Genomic DNA, 22,642 nt, shown 5'->3' on the forward strand with positions numbered 1-22,642 from the left:
ATAATTTTTGAAAGCAGCTATGGGCATTTCTGAGAAGTAATAGATTTGTGAGTAAGTTCCACTGAAAAGGCAGCCACTTGCTTGCCTTGTACCCTTATATTTTTAATGCTCATTATATGCTCCTATGTTTTCAGCTATTCCTAACAGCGCTCCCATGACAAAATCAGAAGTCGTGCATATAATCACATTTTTATTTTTATTTTAAAAGAAGACTGTGGGAAAAAGTTCTTTACAAAAGTCCCAAACACCCTCTGGCTTCTGTAGAATACAGTGATCAAGATCAGTGTGCAAAGATTTCAAAACAGACTCGGTTATCTCCTTTTTTCCAGCTAGGGCAGTTTGTAGTGAATAAATGAATCTCAATAAGCCTTCTATGATGTTTTACACATAGGGCCAGAATTTGGCTTTGACACACAGTGAAGCAGCCCAGGAACTTCTCCAGGGTCTTTGTGGACTCAGTGTCAGTGGAGAATAAGTGCATGTCCTCTTATACTTTTTTTTCCTTCTTAGCAGCCCCTTCTGACAGCTTTGAGAGACAAGTATGCAGAGTAGGGCACAAACAGGGAATTCCTGCCTGACAGTAAAATATTTGGCTCCAGGTTTACAGCAGGATTACAGAGGCCTTCCTGCTGCAGGAGCACTGAGAGCAGACCTGCGTAATAGATGATCTCCTTCACTTGGTGCTGTGCTTATACATGAGGGGCACAATTGTGCACTGAACAAAACATTCCTACAAACTGGGGAGTAACTCTAAAGTAGAGCACCTCTGTTACTTTATGTGCATTTCAGATCTCTTATGACTGCTTGCTTAACAAAAGACTGAAAGAACTTCTTGACCAACTGAATTATGTATTGGCTCAAATTTTACAATAATCAATTAATAACAAAAATAAAATAAATTATTCTATGAAACTATAGGCCTAAGAATACACATTATTGCAACACATATTAATATTAAATAATTTAGCAATTTTACAAGGCAACAACATTTCTTGCCTAGCAAGTAATGCCACTGTAAAAATTTAAAAACTTGCTGTAGCACAATCAAGCTAAACATTTAGGATCTTGCTTTGAAACAAGATGAACCAATAAAAAAGAAAATTTCAGTATAGGTAGGCAGCAAATTTATTCCACTATGGTAACTGAAAGAGAAAATGGAAGAAGTTACACTTCATCAAAGTCATGGGAGATGCTATGAGAAATGTAAGAAAATCACTGACTTTAGTAAAGTGGGCCAGGTTGGCACTAAATGGAAAATCCTTTTCCAAGAGGTAGAATGTAGGAAACTTTCAGAAATTATGGAAGAAATAGAGGAACAACATTAATTAAATTAAAAGCTATTCAGTATCCTCTGTACCCAAACAAGCTAGTCAAGCATTAGGACACCTCTATATTCTGATCTTATGGGATTTACAAGTTTTGAGAAAATACAAAAAGATAAACTTTAACCTTTACAATTCTGTGTCTGTTCAGATGAAGCAGTGTTTCAGTGAATCTATATTAATTTTGTCAAAAGCTCCGCTCCTGTGACAACAGAATGATCTGGATGCATTTAGAATAGTCAAATAAGGAAAATCTAACTTAATAATTTGGACCAAGGGCTTTAATTTAATTCTTTCATATCCCAGTGACTTGCATAGTTAGAACGCTGTTGTCTGCTCCACAGTGAGTTTCCCAATGTGTACTTTGGAAATAGGTTTCTTTCTGTCTGTCTGTCTGTCTGTCTATCTCTTTATTTTCATAAGGATACTGGGATGGGAGAACACCTTTAAAAGTACAAGTGTGTGGTGGCATGCCCCTAGTTTATGCCATAAGCACCAGTGGTGATTGCGATGCCTGCATCCACCTTAATCTGTGCTTTGGGGCACAGATGTCAGCCTGGAAGCTGGGCTGAAAGGGTGATCCCGGTGTCCTGCAAATATTGCAAATATCACTATAAGTCAATCATCTGACTCCATAAATAGTGTCCACAGGGCCATTGAGCTCTCATGCACTGCAGCAGGTGGCACATTAGGATATTCCCAAGTAGGGACACCTCTTAAGGTTACTCCATGAGGTTGTGTGAATCCTTATGGTGTCAGATATTCAGTAAGTGATTTACAGCATATTAAAATTTGAAATCTTAGCTATGTGATCTAGAGGACTGATTACACATATATAACCCTTCAGGCATTAACCCTTGACCAAGTCTGGAACCAGTGCTCCAGGAGTGGGAGTGGATCCAGTCACATTTACAGTCCTCTCTGAGAAGGGATTTAGAAAGCAAGGATGTCCTTTCTGAACAATGAGAGCAGTTTTGTCTGGTCCTGTCTTCTATGCAGTAAGTAAGTGAACCTCACAATTGAAGCATTTGCCACTGAATTATGTTGTATCAATAAAATATGTTTTTGCTTCTTTCCTGTGACTGAAGGGCACAATTCCAACTGTGAGAAATTCCTGTGAACTAAGTAACTGGAAAAAACATGATCATTTAGTGAAAGTTCCTTAATTTGTCATGCACACTTGAGGTGCTTCCAAAAGTTCTGAAATTGCTCAATATCAGTCTGCATATTTCTTGCTTTTAACACACACCACATATATATGAAAATTAATTTTTAAAATAACAATGAGGCTTGCATGATGCACACTGACATTTCAGATAAAGTTGTGTACAGAAATGAAATCTGTTTCCCATTACTGCATTACCATGGGCCTTTATTGCTATCTGAAAGCTGCTACAGTACTATCTGCTTGTAGTTGCTCAGTATTTCAAGGTATTCTTTTTTCCCATCTTAGTAGTCTGCACTCTAACAGTTCCTCTATCATGACTTGCATGTTCTGAGCCCTGCTTCTTCTTCCTACATAATTTCTGTCCTTTTTTCACCAAATCCCATCCTTTTCAAGATCATGTAGGTGGAATCTGGGCCAAAAATTCACAAGTCCCTTTTCAAACTGGGATTGTCTCCTACGCTATGATGATTCAGAAAAACATACGTGTATAATTAGGCTGCGGTATTCTGTGAAATGGGCTCTGAGAAGGACAAATATTAGAACATTAATCTGTGTGTGAGGGGGTGGTGTAGCCCTGGAGTGCAAGAATGATCAAGAGCAATTGATGCTGCCAGGGATTCTTGTGGCATTATTTTTAAATTTAGCTGTGTGCCTACTACATTCAAGAAAAGAACAATAACATTACATTTAACATGTGATCATATTAATTTACTAAAATTGTCAGTATAGAAAAGAAGTGTAGTTGCCATTAGGAAATCCAATCCTTGCTTTTCCTAATTATTCTCAAACAATATGGTTGATGGGATTTTCCTGTAGTTCCTGAGATGAGCCATGAGAGAAGCAGGAAACCATAAGGAATACCATGCATTGTGTTTTACTTATGCTGATTCAGGGGACAGAGGGATTACACAATAGAAAAAAATAGATTCACAATTTAAGATTAAAAGATGCTGGCATTTTTTATCATTGTTCAAAACAGCAATCTATTGCCACCAAAGGACAGAGATTGCTCTTTGACCAAGGAATAAAAAGCAGGTGACACCCACAGTATTTTGTTCAGCCTCTGCCAGGGGCCATCTCTATAATGACAGCATACCAAGGAGGTTCAGAACCATCTTTGCAGGGCAGTTCAGGTCACTCGAATCTCAGTGTTCATGGGTTTGTGCTCTACATTAGTAAAATCTTTATTTTTGGCCTAATGAGTGCCTATCAAATTTTATTAGTCATAAATATAACTTTGTCTATGGCTCCTGCCTGTGATAGAGAAGCCCTAATACTAATACCTAGTGTTTACCTTAGGATAAAAAGAATGATTGTAAGCAATTCAACTATTGCTTTCTAGATAAGCCATCAAAACTGGCTGTAGCCATGGTCTTAGCACATTACAGGTGCTGCATAAAATGAGTTTGCTTGTATCAAAAAAACATACTTCACTCACCAAAGGCATGGTGCACTGTAAGAGTAATAACAGGATACAAATTATTCATGTCACTCAGTTGGAACTGCTAGTCTTAAAGCTGCAGGAGATGAAGTACATTTATAAAACTGAAATCTGCTGAATGTGTCTTTTATTATTTTTTATATGCAATGACCCAGTTATCAATAATGGCATTTAATCTGGAATTTTGTTCCATTAATTCTGCATTTACTGCATGTAGACATACATGAGCACATGCATGACCAATTATTTGTATGTAATAATAAAAACATATTCCAGCGGAGAATATTCATGTTCATTTTATATCTTATTAAACTATTGATAGTAACTCATTCTTCAATGTAAACATTTTTAATGATTTAATTTTAAACTTACTTATTTTGTTTATTTTGTAATAGTAGTGAGCTTATTGTAATAGTAGTAAGCTTGTTGCTTAGTAGTGAGTTACCAAAGTTTTCATTAGTAACTGTGCAGTACCTGCCAACAGTTAGATAACAATTAAGATAACATTATAATCAGCAGTAATCTCTGGTTTTGAAATTTAAGTGTCTGGCAGATCTTATTAGCTTTTATAGCTTAAAATAAATATTAGAATTCAAGAAGGAAGTACAGAAGATAAGAAAGTTAAAATAGAACAAAAGGGATCAGAGAGGAAAATGGATGGGTGGGTTAAACCTAAGAACAATGAATGGGTGGGCTTGTCCCTGTGGATCTAGCACAGATTTTCTTTAAAATTAAGAAAGAAAAAGTAACCATGCTTTCAGTGCCAATTTTAGATCCAATGTAAATGTATCTGGATTCCCTGATGTCAAGAAAACAGATTTCCATCAGGTTCAAATTTTCTTGTCTGCTGATCATCAGGACCAAAGCATGTTCTGTCTTAAAGTCAATGTATCTAGAAAGAGAGTTTTAGGACATTGCTGATGTCATGTTACTCCATTAACATCAGTATATGTGTTTCCATGTGTTTTGGAAATCAACAGCAGGGAATTTTTAAAATTATTTTACATAACAAAAGACTTAGGTGTTTTTCATATGCAAAAGTAGTGAGAAATCACAGAAAACAGGTTTGACTAAGAATCTGACCAGATGGTGCCCAAGCCATCAGGTTCTTGTTTAATTTATTTAATATTACAAAACTATCAGCAGAATATTCTGCAACATTCCCTTCCAATGCACAGGCTTCATCATCTTTACTATCAAAGGATTTTCCCACCCCAAAAGCATCTGAACTTTCTGTAATTCAAGCCTGTAATTTTTTTGCCTGTGGCAAGAGGGTTAATTTCCTTCGTCTTTGTATATATTTTGTACATGTTAAAATACTTACTGTGTCTTTCTCTCTCTTTCTCTCTCTCTCTCTCTCTCTCCTTTTTAATATGCTGAATAAGTACATTTTCACTCTTTGAAGTCTTCTTTTTCTAAGCTCATGACAATGTTTTTGGTTTTGACCCTGTCTTTATTAGTCAGCACTGTATATAAGAGCATGGGTTAAAGTTGGCCCATGGAGCACAGCTGAATAAAGCTAGAGGATTACTTCAAATCTGATATATGTCTTCTTTACATATCTGTGAGATACTTTTCTTATTTTTCCAGAACAGGCATCATTGTTGATACACATCTAATTCGTAAATTACAATGAACTGCTTCATTTCCGTGCAGAACTTGGTTGTCTAGCCTAAAATATAACAACCTGTGTTCATCTCTATAAATAAAATCTATTTCAAACTAATTTGAATATGCTTTGCATTGAAATATTCTCCAAGAAGGTGCAGCTAAGTATTAATGTATGGATATGAACAAAGATGAGGCATACAGAGACCTGTTTAAGGAAAGAGGGCTCTAATGGTACTACGGTGGCAGCATCTATTGGTGCACCATTTCATCTGAAAATGAAATGGAATATAATTATTGAGCTTCCAGCACAGCAAAAGTCTTGGCTGTAGTCACTTCATGAGCACAGGCTTCTACTGGTAACCATTCCCTTAACACTGCTTTCTACCTGCTGACATTCTTGTCCACCTTCCCTTAGAGACTCACAGGAAAGTGTCAGCTCTTAAGGAGGATACATGATATGAGCTAGCAGAGTTCTCACAGATGAGTCAACCTAATGACACAGAGTGCCCATCAAACAGTGAGAATTCAATTTTTTGAAGTTTTTTTCCTCTTTGGGCTTTTCTTACAGATGACACAGAAGTTGTGGTTAAGAGGTCTATGTAGGAGTAGTAGTCTTTAGGTTCATAAGTTCCGAAGCTGGGGGTAATCGGTCTAAGAAGGAAATGGGTTTGGACTGTGTCCCAATTACTAAATACAGTTGATATATCTGTTTATTAATAATCTCCTCACAAACCACAAATATTATTGTACATTTACGATTCATAATCATTTGAGGAATCACTGATATCATCACTTTAGACAAATATAATGTAATAAGTGAATATCAAACCACACTGTATGTGTTTGTAGAGAAAGGCCCCATTATTTCATTTGGATTGTTCCAGAACTATTGCAGCTGCACAGATCTTTTACATGAATAATGAGAAAATCTTCCAGTTCTACTATTCAGTGACCATGGGGGTTGTGAGGCCTTCAACAACACTAGTGTGAATCTCAGCAGGTTTCACTAAAATATTCAGAAATCCCCTTATGCTATATTCATCCTACTCTGTTCCCAGATGGATGTGGCATTTGCAGTGCCAGCCACAGAGCTGCTGTCTGCGTCATCTGTTCTTCCAGACACAAACCCCATTTATGATTACAGCTCTGTTTGCAGTGCTGTGCCTGCATCAAGGCACCCTTTGCATGCAATGACAGACGAGAAATGTAGGAAGAGTTACAAGTAAAAGACACAGTAGAGAGGCAGGCAATGGCAGTTCTTCATATGCGTTAGCAATGTAAGCGACCTGTGGTGAGAGAAAATTCTTTTGTCCTCATTGAAACTGTGTTAGGTCCTATCCATAGAGGGTATTTTGCACTGCTGTGGGAAATCTTTAGACTAGGCTGGAAATCTAACTTAGAAATCATAATCAGGGAATGACTGTTTCAGCTTGGTAAAGAAGCTTTTTTGCTTTTTTTTTATGCTAGGAGTTTCTAGCATACTCAAAATGAATCTTGCAAGAAACATTTCTACTCTTTAAATGAAGATGAAAATATAGACCTTATTTAAGACAATTCATCCTCTCTGTTACCCTCTAGATCTCATCAGTGGATATGCCATTTGGATATCAAGGCTAAAGTGCCTTTAAAGTTACCACCAAAAAAAGAGTTCATCTGGCACACATTTTAAAAACAGGATCACAATCATACCTGAAACACTGACAACCAATTTGGGAGCAGACAGGAGCAAACTATGAATATAACATGTGATTTACCATAATGCTAACAGACAGTTCAGAAAGTGATGACAACCTGCCTGAGATGTTTTGTGAGTACATGCAAATGCTAAAATCTACCTTCAGTCTAGAGTCAACATGATATAGTGACTGCAATTTTCATGAACTCAAATGGTCTTATAACACTGTCAAACTGAATAATTACAGAAATTATGATGACATTTTTGCTTTTATTATCAGACATTTTGAGAGCCATCAATAGTCTCGATATTTAAAGGAAAAGCACCAATTCAAAAAGCAAAAAGAATGTTAGGAAATTTCAATAAAAGCTTCACATTGTCACTGCACTAATCCATAACACGTCTTTCTTTTATGTTTGGGGCTTGCTTGCAATTCTGAATCCCATCTCAAAAAGAATATAATAATTTTATGAAGAGTAAACAGAAAGTTACAAATGTGGCCACAGTCTTCACTCAGGGAGGTATTGGAAAGATGTCTGCATTTAAAAATGAGAGAGGCAGTAAATAGACCTTTTTCACAGGACTAAAGTGAGCTTTCTTGCCATGAAATGTTGAGGGTGTCAAGAGGCTGTTAAACTCAGAGGTCTTCTGTCCCATTACATCCCTATACTGCAATTTACTCTGTTCTGATAATGTTATCCACTACCCACTGCTTTGAGAGAAGTCAAGATATTTTAGATCTCAAGCCACCACTGTAATTTCCTCATCTGCAAACAAGAGCTATCAGATCCGGAATGCTCCTTGACTCTGATCTGCATTGCAAGGTTGACTTTGTTCTGCATGTTTTATAGCAAGTCAGAATGTAGTCTTATCTCCTCTAGTGGAAAGGAATAACTTTCTCTTCTGTGTTGGCTCGGGGTAGAGTTAATTTTCTTCCCAGTGGCTAGTATGGGAAATATGTTCTGTATTTGGGTTGATAATATGGGGGTGTTTTTGTTATTGGTGAGCTGGGCTTACACACAGATTTTCTGCTTCTTGTACTGCCACTCTGGCAAGGAGGCTGGAGATGCATGGAAAACCGGGAGAAGATGCAGCTTGGAGAATTGAATCTAGCTGACCAAAGAGATATTCTAGAATATACAACATCATGCTCAGTACAAAAAGTGGGGGGAAGAATGAGAAAGGGGGGCGGGGATGCTCGAAGTGCTGATGTTTGTCTTCACAAATAACCATTACATGTGATGCCTCCTGGAGGCAGCTGAACCCTTTCATGTCCATGGGAAGCAGTGAATTAATTCCTTCTTTTGCTTTGCTTGTGCGTGAAGCTTTTGCTTTTCCTATTAAACTGTCTTTCTCTCAACCCCACGAGTTTTCTACCTTTTAGCCTTCTGATTCTCTCCCTGATTCTGCTGGTGGGTGAGTGAGTGGCTGCAAGGGACTTGGCTGCTGGCTGGTGTTAAACCATGACACCTTCCAAGAAAGCCCTGCACATATCCGAGTTTAAACTCATATCTGTTTAGAATCTGGTGGGAAAGACAGATTCACTGAAATTTGTTCCAAGAAATACACAGAGTACAGCGCAGATTCTTAACAAGGTGAAGGTTTTGTTGTGTCTGAGAATAGGATTAGATGTAATATAATATAATTTAATGTAGTTTTGTTATGATAATTTCGTTTGATCATTATTATGCATTATTATTATTATTATTATAGGTAGATATATGTAAAACTAAAACCTGGGTCTAGAGACCTGAACCAACTTTTCAGAATTCAGTGGAAGTGGTTTTAAAATATGGAAAAAATTGTAGATACATTATTTTGCATTATTTTCTTTATGTTTGGTTTAAGATTGACTCAATATCTTTAGTCTTTCTCCACAGCCCTCCTGCACAAAAGCCACCAGAAATATATATATGAATTAAACTGAGATTCTCATGTAGTTTTATGGGCTTGTTAAAGTGTCACAAATGAGGAACAGAAATTGATTATATAAACTGAGATGCTTTAAAATAAAAGGATATCCTGAAATGTGAGACCTTTTACACCTAAGTGATGTGTAGAGCATGTATAGCACATCAGATGCACTCAGACCAAATAATAACTGGTTTGTTGTGACAGGCTGATGATTTTATGGTTGGGTTTTTTGGTTGTTTTGGTTTTTTTTGGTGGGGGTAGGGAAGGTTCTGTTGTTTTGGGTTTTTTTGAGAGAGAGGCACAATGATTTTCAATATTTGAAGAAAGTAAAAAGTAATTCTTTGGGCACAGAAAATATCTACAGAATATTTTTAGAATATCTATTACTTGTCATCTATATATACATTCCACAGAATTGATTTTAAAACAATGGAATGAAATTTCACATTTAAAAATGTGTAGTTGCTGACAATTCTCAAGACTCTTTAACTCAAATTTTAAGTCTCAGTGAGAGCTGGTCCACTAAATGATTCTGTGTCACTTGGCACACAGCATTTGAGAGTAAAGGACTATTGTTTTTTCTTGCACAAGGGATATTTCCTTAAAGTTATTTGTTTCTGCCTGAATAAAGGAATTTAGGAAATTGTTGTTGTCTTAATGTTTGCACATTGAAAACAAAATTTACTTCTGTCATCCTTGAAGGTCTATAAATTCCTTCTGTACATCTGTGATATCTCCACTATTTCACCTGCAGAGTGAGGCTTTTTTGCCACTGTTCATCTCTGCCAGGGCACAAGGAGAAAATGGATGGTGACAAATGAATTCAAGCTGGTTACCAATTCTGACTTGCAAGAGTTTAATGTAAGAAATGTTTCCTTGAATATTCTTGTCTCTCCATGACCTCTGTATTTGGATTTTAAAGAAGTCAGCTGCCTTTTGTTTTGCCTGGGTTAGTGTCACTGTGAAAACACTGACATGAGGCTCCTCACTAGGAGTTTCCAGGTCACTAGTCCCCTTCCGTGGAGATGCTGTGCAGCTACTTGAGGGTTGCCTGCCAATGTCAAATAGATAGACTCATAAAGGGGTTTTGGTGTCCAGTTTTATCCTGAACTAAATAGTAATTTATTATAACATAAGCAAACAGAAATATGGCAACCACTGGTAGTGCTGTATCTTGCCTAATACGTTAATGCAAGCATGGTTCCTGCCTGCAGTAACATATTAGCTTCTTGTGAGCAAAGGCAGAACAGAGATCTATTTCAAAGCAGCAAGTTAGACCAGCTGCCACTTCCTGTAAAACAGTGTGCAGTTCATTTAATGAGTCTAGACATTCATCTATCAGTGTGTCTTTATGTAAGACACAAATTCCTAAATCCAGAAGCAAGCGCTTTTCTGTTGCTTTCCTTGAGTGCTGCATGATGAGCTTGGGGACAGAAAGTCCTAAAGAGGAGTTTCTGAGCACTGAAATATATGTGGGTTGTTAGTAGTACAGTCTTGATTAATTATTTCATTCTTCCAAAAGACTTTTCTTTGGCAGCACTCTCTAGGCATTATCTAGGATTCTAATCATTCTTGTGTTCATGCAATCATCTGGTTGTGTAGCTCCATGGCCTGCATCTGGGCCAGCATATTCCTGAATCCAGTAACACCAGCAAAGACCTGAATTTGGCAAAGAATCCAGGTGTTTTCCTCAGTCCACTTTGGGTAAACAAATGACATGGGAGCACACTAATGCTGGGCTCTGTTTAAACGTTACAGTGAGAGTGAGGAAAGCCTATAGATTTCAAGCTCTAAGTATGTAAACCACTTTCACTATTTATGGGTGGGTTAGAGAACAGTAGGACCACACTGGTGAAGCAGATAATTCAAAATCTGTGAGGTGCAGGATATGAATGTTTTCCCTGACACATGCCACTGCTTATATTTCCTGACTTGATGCCACAAGTTTTTGAAATATGAAGACAAAGAACATAAACCAGACATTTATGACATTTACTGAATTTATTAACCTTTTTTTAGATGTGGTTTTGAACACAGAACACCCCAGCCACATGAGAAATGGGTCTTATATCAATATTTAGATAGGAAAATAGTTCAAAATTGATTTTTGTATCCTCTCACTCAGGGAAATTTAGTTCAGATTAACACAGTCAGTGTGCTAATAATACATATTCTGAACAAGAGTTATAGAATTGTATTATAAGTGTGCAGCATCTCGAAAATTTAGGTTGAAGGTGTGGAGGGGATTTTGAGCATTATTCTTTTAGCCTTTTGCTTATGTTTCATTTGAAATATAAACATTTTCCTTTATATTTAGCACCAGATATTTGGATACTTGAAGGATTATGATGCTTTTATGGTGTGTGTTTCCATGTCTGGTTTTCAAAGACTATCAATGCAGTTATGAATGCAAAGAGTGATAGAGTCATGGAATATCTAAAGGACACACAAGGATCCTTGTAGTCAGACTCCTGGTCCTGCACGGAACAGTCCCCAAAATCACACCATGTGCTTGAGAGCACTGTCCAAACTCTTCTTGAATTCTGTCAGGCTTGGTGCTGTGACCGCTTCCCTGAGGAGCCTGTTCCAGTGCCAAACCACCCTCTGGGTAAAAAAGCCAGTCCTAATATCCAGACTAAACTTGTTCTGGCACAGCTTTATGTTGTTCCTTCAGATCCTATCCCTGGTCAGCAGAGAGAGGTAAGTGATCAGTGCCTGTCCCTCCCCTTCACAAGGAAGTTTCAGACTGCACTGAGGTCTCCCCTCAGTCTCTTTTCTAGGTTGCACAGACCAAGTGACCTCAGCAACCTCTTGTATGACTTCCCTCAAGGCCCTTCACAATCCTTCTGGCCATCCTTTGAGCTCTCCCTGATGGCTTAATGTCTTTTTTATACTGTTTTGCCTAAAACTGCCCACAGGAGTTGAGGTGCTGCTGCACCAGTGCACAGTAAATCAGGACAACCACACCCCTCAATTGGCTGTGCCTGATAAACCCCAGGACATGGCTGGCTCCCCTGGATGAGAAGGCACACAGGTGGAGTCTAGCTTGATTGTTTTCTTCATCATGATGTGTCATTTTGAACTCAAATATTATTGATGACTGTCCAAGGTAGGGTTTTTTCACTTTTATCTATTTGTATTCCTTATTGGCTAAAAGGGACTTTTGGAACCCTTAAAGGGAGGCAGCTCATTCCAGTGCTCTCCCTTAAATTGTCTCAAACCAAGACAATGAGTTAAACTATAAAACCTCCTAGAGAATCCATTCTGTCATCTTATTTAGTTTTTAAAATTATTTCTCTGCTCTAGGATTAGATAAGATTTTATTCATCATAATTAAAGAAAATATGGTGTTCTTAAACAAGTTGAATATATACCCTGCGAAGTATTTTTATCTTGTGTAAAAGCCAGTAAATGAGAAATTACAAAACAAGCTTGAGAGTATGAAAAGGCCATTTGCACATATTATGCAAATATGGAATAAAACAGAAGTATAAAAAAACCTCCTGAAAAATGTATGAAAAATGGTTAAAGGTGATAATTCTGTATTTTGACTGACTTGCCATTTTCAATGCAGACGTTGTAATGCGCTGAATCCTGTGGGGAGGGAGTGGGTTTTGCCTTATTTGGTTTAGATATATGAGTCAGAAAGGCTTTCCTTTAAGGAGTATGCATTCTAATTCATTTTTTAAAGCAGCAGTTTTCTGGATATAGAAAAAAATACTGAAATTGGGGCACATTATTCAGATACATGCAGGAGGAAATCAGAAGTTCATAAGGCAGGTAATGTTAACATATTCTTGTTGTCATGGACACATGGCCAAGATTGTTAAGACTGAAGAAAGACTTTAGCTTTTACTTTTGAAATTCCTGCTTTCCAGAACCCTGAACATGTTTTTGGACACGATCTTGCTTTTTATGGGATGAATAATACAGACCAGCTCTTAAAAAAAGAGAAGTTACCTTAAATCTACTGTTTATGTCTCCAGTCATAATGTTAAATTACGTTGGTCTTTGTTGTTTGCAATGCTTTATCCTCCTTTACAACTTTTGTGAGCAGATTTTCACTTTTAGGTGATTGCCCAACATCACATAGACCATGCTCATGCTGTACATCAAACTGAAGCCTTAATGTTACCCATATTGAATATATTTCCTTTCTCACTTTCTTTTAATTATTGGTTTGGTGGTTGCATTTTAATTATTTTTTCCCTGTACAGATTTCCCAGGGACTGGATCCCCCTGTCAAACTCTCCAGAACTAGGGCAGACCATACTAATCCCTTTTTCATTTGCCATTAATGATTTCTGAACCATCCATATCCCCAGCTTTCAACCCTCTTGGGCTCCCCAGTAGCATGACAAATGCTTTCCTCACAGGAGCATCCCATGTCAGCTGTGGACACCCTCCTTCTGGAGCTGACCCACACTTGCTACCACAGAGCAGGAGTAACAAAGAGCCATCCTTGGAGCTGGCAGCTGGGGGACCTTGCCTCAGGGGGCACATTCCCTGTGGCTGAGGTACACATGTCAAATGAAACCTATCAACAGTGAAAGGAGTTCTCTGTGCCTCCACTCCAGTGCTGACATCTTGTAGGTTGCTGATGGACATGGAAGCTATGAGCTTTTGTGCAAGGTGCTGATGAAAGTTTGTTTTTATGCATGCCAAACAGGAGGGTATGAGGAGGGGGTAACACTGTGTTAGTGTTATACTAACATACAATACACAGCCCATACAAACAGACATCAGATTTCCTCATATCTTTGCATGGGAGTAGCTGCTGGTCTCCATTACCTTGTACCATTGTGCTCTAAACTTTATGTCATGTCCTTGTATCTTTATCTTCCTTTTTTTCAGTCTTAGTTCATGTCCACACCCTCTTGTGGCCACAAATAAATGACTTAGCTAACTGCTCCTGCTGTCTTCTCTTTACATGAAAACCTCCTCTTCTTGCTCTTCTATATCTTTCTCTATTTTCAAATCTCACTATGATTCAGATCTCACATTTACCTCTTAAATACCTTTATATGATATGTCAACAAAAATAAGCACAATACTCTGAAGTGTGAATCTTCATCTAAATTACTTGTTTATATTTTAGCTTTACTGGTATTAAAAGAAAAATCACTTTTACAAATGGAGATGACAAGAAATTTCAGTTTACTGTTCCTTAAGTGCATACAGTGCTATCATTGCTCACAGCAACCCAATCATGTCAGATATCCCGCCCACAAGGAAAAACTGCATTTCTTGGTTCTTTGGTCATGCTCCAGAGGCTGAAGTTTGGCTTGGTTTATAAGTTTATTGGCTTAATAAACAAGCCAGTATTGATGGCTTATTGAAGCAATAATAAACATATTGAAAAACAAATTGAACCTGGAGGTCCAGTGGTCTGGGTCTGCAAGTACATGGAAAGTGCCATGACAAAGGCAAGCACAGCAAACTGAGTTTGACTTCTCTGGTACATGCAATACAAAAGAAATGCAAAACCACAGAGCTTTACATTGTTCTAAATGGGTTCATATTTCAGCCTTTTGCTTCTGCAGAAGCTTTGTGCAATGTGCCTAATATTGTCTGCTAGTTCCCAACTTTACTGCATACCTCCTTGTGAAAAAAACCCAAAAGTGATGAAGCAGACCTGCTATCCAAAAGGTTACAAGTGAGTCAACACTGCACCGTCACTACTCCTTTGGTAAAGATAGTGAATGATTGGTTTGTTTGTTTGTTTTGATCATATTGTGTTACTTTCTTAAGATAAGAACAAACCTATCTTTGATGCAGATGTGGGTGGCTGCCTCTTTTTGACTCAGTAGTCACTTCTCCCAAGTAGAATATCCTACTCACAAGTAGGAATATCCCAGCACATCACACTTTGCAGCAGATGACAGACACTTGGTGACACAGCAGGATTGACAGACACCTGGTGTCACAGGAGGATAAAAAGAAACCTTTCCTGTAAGAAATTTTTGACAGAAAGTAAAAGTAATTCAGAAATATTTAAGATAAGCATTTCTTCCAGATATTTCCTTTGTGCAGTAGAGGGAAGATCTGAAGTTGATCTTAGCAATGTGACTACTGTTCTAATATTCTGACTCTGAAATCACTCCCCATTGTGGTTTATATGGCAAAGAAAATATTAGTTAATAGAGCTCTTGTGTAACTCTGACTGCAGGATGTCAGAGTCTTAGGACTAGAGTTTGGCATTTTCATGTTTTACAAAAGAGGACATGACACCATGTACAAGTGTTTTTAAAATGTCCTCTTGAAAACATTGCTTTCAATCTAAGTTTGTGAATCTGTGGTTCAGCATCACAGGGACATAAAAAAATCAATTTGGTGAATGTGGGAAGCCATAGAGCCTTCATCTACTCTAGGCTGCTCTCCACCATATGCTGTAAAACTTGGTCCTGAATGGACAGTAAGGTAAATCTCATGCCTTACTCTGGGAGTGGTTGTGATAAATCACAGTGATCTCAGCATAACGCAAACAAACTATCTGTTGGCACTGCCTGGGCTTTATATAATGCTTGTCCACACTCAGATCCAACACTAATGGAAGAATAGGATAAGAAAATAGGATATGACTGAAATGTAGATTAACTGGATAGGAAGCTGCAGAAGGAAAGTGAAAATTGAAGCACACTGACAAAATGCAGGAGAGTCGCTTCCATTGGCAAAGGCTGTTGCACTTTGGCTTTGCTACGTTCAGAAACAGCTTATTTTACTGGCTAAATTTATTATGAAAGGAGGGTGAGGAGGAAGACCTGGATTTAATTTATTATAGAAATTTTTGTAAACAAAGCTATTCTCGGAACCAAATTTGGGTAAAATTTTTGAAAAATTGCTCCTTTTGACTTTGATTTAAACAAGCACTTATGATGCATCTATTTTCTTCCTTTTTTATTTGTGTGGCAAGGTAATTTGCATTCAAAGCCCTAGTTCACGATAATTTAAAAAGCAGGTTTCCCTCTTATCCAGGCTTAAATATACAATGTATCTTTTCTTACCAAGCAAGTTGAGAGGCTGAGATAAACAGATCTCAAGATTTCATTTAGGAGGAAGTTACACATGCAAGAGAAAAAAAAAATTGAACTATTTTTTCTATATTGTTACAATATGATTATTTTGATCCAGCAAATAGAAATATCACATAAAAGAGAGATGTTATCCATCACCATTATATAACTTTCCTCCCTGATTATTGCAGAGTAACGAAACAGAGCATGTACATTTGTTATCAGACATGGTTATCATTCAGGTGTTCAGCTTTTGCTATAAAATATTCTGTTGAGCCATTATTGAAGTGTTTTTCAGAAAAAAAATAACAGCTGGAGAAATGGAGTTAGATGGGAAACTTTTAGTTCTGCTCCATTTCTATTAAGTTTATTTTTTTCTGAATGCAACAATAGTAATTGAAAAATGCAGATTTCTACATCATTCCTTTTAGCTGCAGAATATGCCACTCAGAAATGCATTAACTACATTCATTTTTTATTGTTCTATTCTTTAAAAGGCTTTTTATTACCTAACAGGATTTTTTTTCAGTATTTTTAATCCCTGTAATATTAAAAAAAAATAAAATAATTTTGCCACATGATAGTTAATTAAAACAAGAAATACCTTTGTTTTTTCTTATCCACAGGTAGTAAACACTGAAATATTATATATCTTTGAGACAGTTAGGATTTATGTAGAATTTGGAGTACTCATTGGCTTGCATATGAAAACATACCGCAAATTGCATGAAACATAAAATTATAAGGAGACAATATATCATCTATAGGAGTAACATGAGATGTTATATGTCTTATTTCTCAAGAAAATAAAAAATTACTTTAAGTTTAAAGACATAATGAGGAAGCAGAAGAAAACAGTCAGGCTGAGAAACATAATGGCTGCCTTCTCAGAGCTACAGAAGTTCCTATCTTCCAGGTATAAACAGCTAACAGTTGTCAAAGAAAAAAAATCAGAATAAACAGTTTGGGTGTGGAAACTGCACTATAGAAAACCAAGATCTAAAGCTTTCCTGGAAAACATCAACACGCTCAAAAAAAATATGTACAAGCTTTGATTGCTTTCAGAGGCATCCTTTGCTTTATCTTTATTTTTATCTTGTGTAAAAGATAAATTAGGAATGCATTAATATTATAGACAGGCAAGTCTCTCAACATGTGCTCCGAGCTGAAAATGTTCTTCCCATGGACTCTGTAAGGGAAATATAGCACAAACTGAAACATCAAAATGTTATAGTTGAAGAAACATAAGGCAGTTTATTACAAAATGCAGGCCAGTACTGGTAATTGCTCCAGAGAAGAAATGTATGCAGAGTTTCATTTTTCCATAGTGCTGCTTTGCATGCTGCACATGGATGATGTAAATCAATGTGTATTAACAGAGGATTTTCTTGCCAAAGTTCCTCCGTTTCACAAGTGTGTTTGTTTGTATCCTGCCCCTTATAATGTCAAGTGTTTCAAGTGAAAGATAGAAGAGGATTCCTGCAGTTTCTGCTGAATGTGAAGTATTTCAGCAATAATGCTGTTTTCTCCTTTTTTGTTTTCCAGATATTTGTGGATTCAGGGCTTGTGCAGACAACAGACAAAGAGGATGCTGAGTCCTCCAAGTACTACTAGGGAAGAAAGAGACTCTGGCTCATGGAGGTACTTTAGGTGGCCTGTTTCTTTGCAATATAGATTATTGCTTTCTGAGGCAGGAAATGTTCTTGACACGCAATTAGGAATAGCTCTGCTAAGACAGAAAGCAGCAGTAATAAAACCTGATAGCTGGCACACACAAGCCAATAGTCAGCTCTTTGTCAGGGTCACCCTGTTTGTCTTGATGTTGGTTGCTTGCTGGTGATAGGGGAAGGAAAGACTGATGCTGAAGAACATTTTAATGATGAATTTTCAGCTGTAAGCATTTTGCAGTTACCCAGAGAGCTGCTAGAGCAGGCCAAGGAGCAGCAAGGTGCTTAGGTCCTGCCTCTCACTTTGGCAGTCAGACATCGTGCTAAAAAACGTACCTGGGGCCCACATGTGGAAGAGAGGCATTTAAAGCTCCCTGTAAGAAAAGGGTGCAGAACCCCTCAATGGGCATACCAGCAGGTGAGCCTGGAGGCACAGCCCAAGGGGACACTGAGTCCCACTTCTTCACAAGGGACACAGCAGAGATCCTTCCAGGTCCTCTCCATCCTGGTTCTGAGCCTACCACAAGAGTAGTGTTTGTAGCTTCACCCAGGACCAAGGAAGAAAGGAGATCTCCCTGTCACCCCCCAGAGACTGGTGGCCATGGAGGGGATGCCCTGCCAGTGTCCTTTCCTGCTTTCCCCTCCTGGGTGTTCCCCCCGCCCCTGCTTAGCCAGATATCCGCAGGTGGAAGGGAAAGTCACCTCTGCCACTGCCCAGATGGTAGCAGAGCTGATTGCAGCCTGATGGGGTATTTGTCCAAAAACTTGAGGAGCAAAGAGGAATAGCTGGCTAACTTAAGAAAAGCAGCATAATTTTTAATGTCTTCACGTTGCCAATGTAGACATTGAGCATCTCTTTCCACAGCTTAAGAAACTAAATTTTTTTAAATTACCCTTGAGTTGTGCCTAATAACAAACACCGATGACACGAGATGAACTATGAAATGTATCATGCTTGTGTTGAGTTTTATTCTCAAGTAAGCCAAAAGTCACATTATAATGGGAGGTAACTTCACTGATATTTTATTAATTTTTTCAATGTCCTCATCTCTGATGATTTATTACAGCTGATGCAGTAATCAGTGCCTAGAAATACTTTGACTGAATATGGAAACACATGCAAACTGTCTTTTCAGAAAAAAAAAAGTGATTATTTCTCACTGCAGGCCGACATTGTATTAATGCGTAGTCAGATAAAGAAAAGATTAGTTTTATAATACATACTGCTGAACTTACATGTTGCTGATGGTGTTACCCTGCAGCTCTACAATATGGTATTGCCACTGTTAGCAACTGACCATAAGTGTTCTGAGTTTGCAAAGCCTAAGGCCCTGAGGATTGTCATGCCTGCTCTGTCTGAACTTTTATTGACCTGCCAGCAGCTTTACTTTAATGTGGTTTAGCTGTAACAACATATTTCCTAATTGCAGATTGTCTACAGCTAATTTGTTTTCCTTTGTTCTGAGGACTGTAACACAATGATGTCACATATAGAATCACAGGTTGGTGAGACATCAAACACAGCTGACTGGTGAGATGGGGAAGAGGCTGGCACTAGGCACTCCAAGGCCATAAACTGCTCAGTCCTGGTCAGTCAAAGAAATGCACACCTGGGTGTCAAAAGGAGAACAACAAAAAAATATCCAGCATAGAAAAAAAGACTCGGTAAGCAATAAGTTTGGACATAACATGGACCAGCAGACCAAGGAAGAAAGAATGAGGTGTGAAAGCATGATAGCAAACATAGAAGGAGGCCAAGTGAGGCAAAACCATCAACATGTCCATGGTGCTCCTACAAGTGAAAAACTCCAGATGCTCAGAGCCTGCCATAAAACCTCCCACTGCCAGAATAGTGAAAGGGAAAGCATAACCCTGGGAAAAGTGCTAGAAACTGTGTGTGCATACCACTGCAAAAACTGCTACACTTTTTCAATTTTGATTTTATGAACAATAACTTTTGTCTTTAAATATATAAGGCATGCTTACTCTGAGGCCACAAATAGGGAGTGAATGTAACTGTAGGCTTTGACTTCCAAATATTTCCTCTTCTCATTTCTTTCTCCTTCATATGTATTAAACTTGGTCATAAATAGGGTGTGGGAGGTTAAATTCCGTTCATCCTTAGTTTTCAGTGTGACTGTCTGGTCTGTAATATATCACTGTGATTGAAATTGATTAGCACTGCCTCCTGCAAAGCCCAGCAATAGCCTCTAAATAATAAAAAGCATACGAGTCATTTAACATATACCCAGGATTAGCACTGACACCTTTGGCACTCTCAGTCCCATTTGTGAGGTGCTACACAAATATGAGCCAACACTGCCCTGGCCCTCAGGTCACAGTTACTGTAAAGAGACATGCTTCATATGAAATACTGCTATTTCACCAAATAAGTCAAGCTTATTTCTGGCCCTAAGTTATTATTGCAATAGTGTAGCTTCTGGTCCTTAAGGACAGCGTTAGTCTGTCCTTCCCCAGTGTTTCTCATTTCAGCTGCTGCAAGGATTGCCGCTGGCTGATCCAGCCACGGAGTTGTGACGTGGGTCACATCTCTGTTACTGGGATACAAACATCTCTTTTTTCTTTTTCTAAATATAGCTGCAGCTACAAATGGCCAGCCATTAGTGAACTGAATATTCAACAATTTCAATTAAATTGATTGTAGCTATACTTCAGTGTTTACTGAGCCTGTGGTATCAGAAAAGCAATATGGATTGCATGCCTCTTCCAAAGATCGAGGTCTCCAAACCCCAAAAGTGTATGTATTTGCTATTAAAAATAATAAATAAAGCTTAAAAAGTCACTACACGCTTAGAACCATCGTAAGATTAGAACCTATGATCCTACAAAAGAGCAATTCTTTAAACAGTCTGCTGTGATCCCTAAAATTATAGGGGGTTTGAAAAGGTCTATTGATTCTATGGCAGAACAATAGATGTCCTGTACTTAACTCCTTAATTGATTTTAATGATCCTAATGGATACCAGCCAAAGAGTTGGAACAAGTTGTAAGGTCAAACAAAATTATTCCTTTTGAACATTTCCGCAATCAAATCTTATGTTATAAATTAATTTGAAAAGGAAAATGGTCAATTATAGCACTTCATAATTAGAAACCCACATGCAGAAAAGCTAATGAGATGTATCTGAGATTTTCCATGCTCCATGGAGGCTTCCAGTAGAAGAAACTGAATAATCTGTTTTGTGCCATACTGCACACAGAATTTCCCTCAGTATGGAAAGAAAATACACTCGGATCCATTACAAGGGGGATTTTTTTTGTTCAGTGTGCAATTGAATGTTTCAAGCACAGTAGTTTTAGGAAAAAAAACCAAAGCAACTTTATACTTCAAGCCAATTTTAACATTTAAGAGTATAGAATATTAAAGGTTAATACTTTACCTGATAATCAGCTCATCTGCAATATGTCTCTGTGGCTAGGTACACCTAAATCAAGAAAACTGTGACAAAATTCAAATTATCATATAATGTGTTCCACTGTGGGGATAGCTATTTCACTTTTCCAGACAGGTTGCTTATCTTTCCCTTGCCCTTTTCCGTTTTTGTCCCAAACTCTGATGTTTTCTGGTCTTATCTCCTCCATTATCCAAGCTGGTGTGAAACTCAGGGAGACTGTATTTGAGAGTCAGTGCACCATTCAAGCCACACGCTGGGGACAAATGCCCACCCTGTATAAGTAGGGCTGCAGGGTAATCTGTGGAGCAACAGAGGCCTCAGTAACCTTCTACTCATGATGGAGATCTCTGATCACACATCAAAACACTCTTAGCTTGAGTACAATACCCTATTAACCTGTGCTTCAGATAAAATTTGGAAACATTTCTGCTTCACTTTTCTCCCTTCCTCCCCATTTCTCCGTCCCTTCCCATTAATTGTCCCTTCCCAATTCCTCCTTATAATATTTTTATCAATAATTAAATTATTTATAGTGAAATGCAAACACTATATGAAAAGTTAAATCAACAGGAATCTTTGTGCCAATAGAACACCTTCATGAGTCACCTTGGTTCAGGCACAGTTTAGCACATGCAGAGAGACTTTGCAAGCAAGCTGGGCAGAGCACAGAGAGCACAGCAGCTATTAACTGGGGGTAGCCCATGCAATAGATGGCCAAGACCAACACAGTTGCAGTCTAAACGCTAATATGTTCCTCCAGCTGCACAAAACACCTCTGCAGGCAGCTCTCTGTCAGGGATGAATTGGAGAGCCTTTGCTGACAGAGAAGGCTGAGCCTTCATCTTACTGCGTTACCCACCACAGGTTCCCCCTAATTCCTTTTTCCCTTTGTTTATTTCTTCACTTCTTCCTGCCAGGCGTTTCAAATACTGAAGCTCCTAGATGTTACACAGCCTCAGTGGCTGTGGGACATCTTATCTCTGACCTGCCATTTGGTGTCTCCAGCCCCAGCACCTTCACACACCAGTGCAGCCACACTGAGCCCAGGTCATGCACAGACACCAGGCTTTGAGTTAGAACGGCTGCACCCTTAGATTCAGCACACACCTAATGGCTTGTTCATCTTCTTCTTCCACCTACCTTCAAAAGTATGAAAGCCAAACTAAATTTGATACTTTCCTATGGGAAATTCAATTTTTTTCTCCTCCTAGACACACCTTGGGAAGGAGCACAGCTGATCAAGGGAGATGTCTGTACATATTACCAGCCCATACCTGATCTTTCTGACAGGCAGGGTCCATTAAAGAGCCACAGGTGGATTGCTGTCTGTTGTCATTGGGAGCTGTATTGATGCCTTTTGGGGGTGGAAAACTAGAGCAGCATCCCCTGTAACACAAGAAGCTGCAAATTATTTC

At 38.2% G+C, this 22,642-nt stretch overlaps 2 long non-coding RNA genes across 2 annotated transcripts in view; one reads left to right on the forward strand and one right to left on the reverse strand.

The window, feature by feature from the left end:
* Positions 1–12,146: 12,146 nt before the first annotated feature.
* LOC147654887 (uncharacterized) lies at positions 12,147–15,576 on the forward strand. Its single transcript, XR_015283347.1, has 2 exons — positions 12,147–12,240; positions 13,508–15,576. It is a non-coding gene; the product is annotated as an uncharacterized LOC147654887 (long non-coding RNA).
* Positions 15,577–17,256: 1,680 nt separating this feature from the next.
* LOC147654888 (uncharacterized) overlaps positions 17,257–22,642 on the reverse strand; it is a 63,574-nt gene continuing 58,188 nt past the window's right edge. Inside the window, exons 3-4 of the long non-coding RNA XR_015283346.1 lie at positions 22,502–22,613; positions 17,257–21,257 (exon numbers count right to left, since the gene is read on the reverse strand). This is a non-coding gene — a long non-coding RNA (uncharacterized LOC147654888). The remainder of the gene's footprint in view (positions 21,258–22,501; positions 22,614–22,642) is intronic.

The sequence above is a fragment of the Cyanistes caeruleus genome, chromosome 2, assembly GCF_971803275.1.
Source record: "Cyanistes caeruleus chromosome 2, bCyaCae1.hap1.1, whole genome shotgun sequence".
Lineage (NCBI taxonomy): Eukaryota > Metazoa > Chordata > Aves > Passeriformes > Paridae > Cyanistes > Cyanistes caeruleus.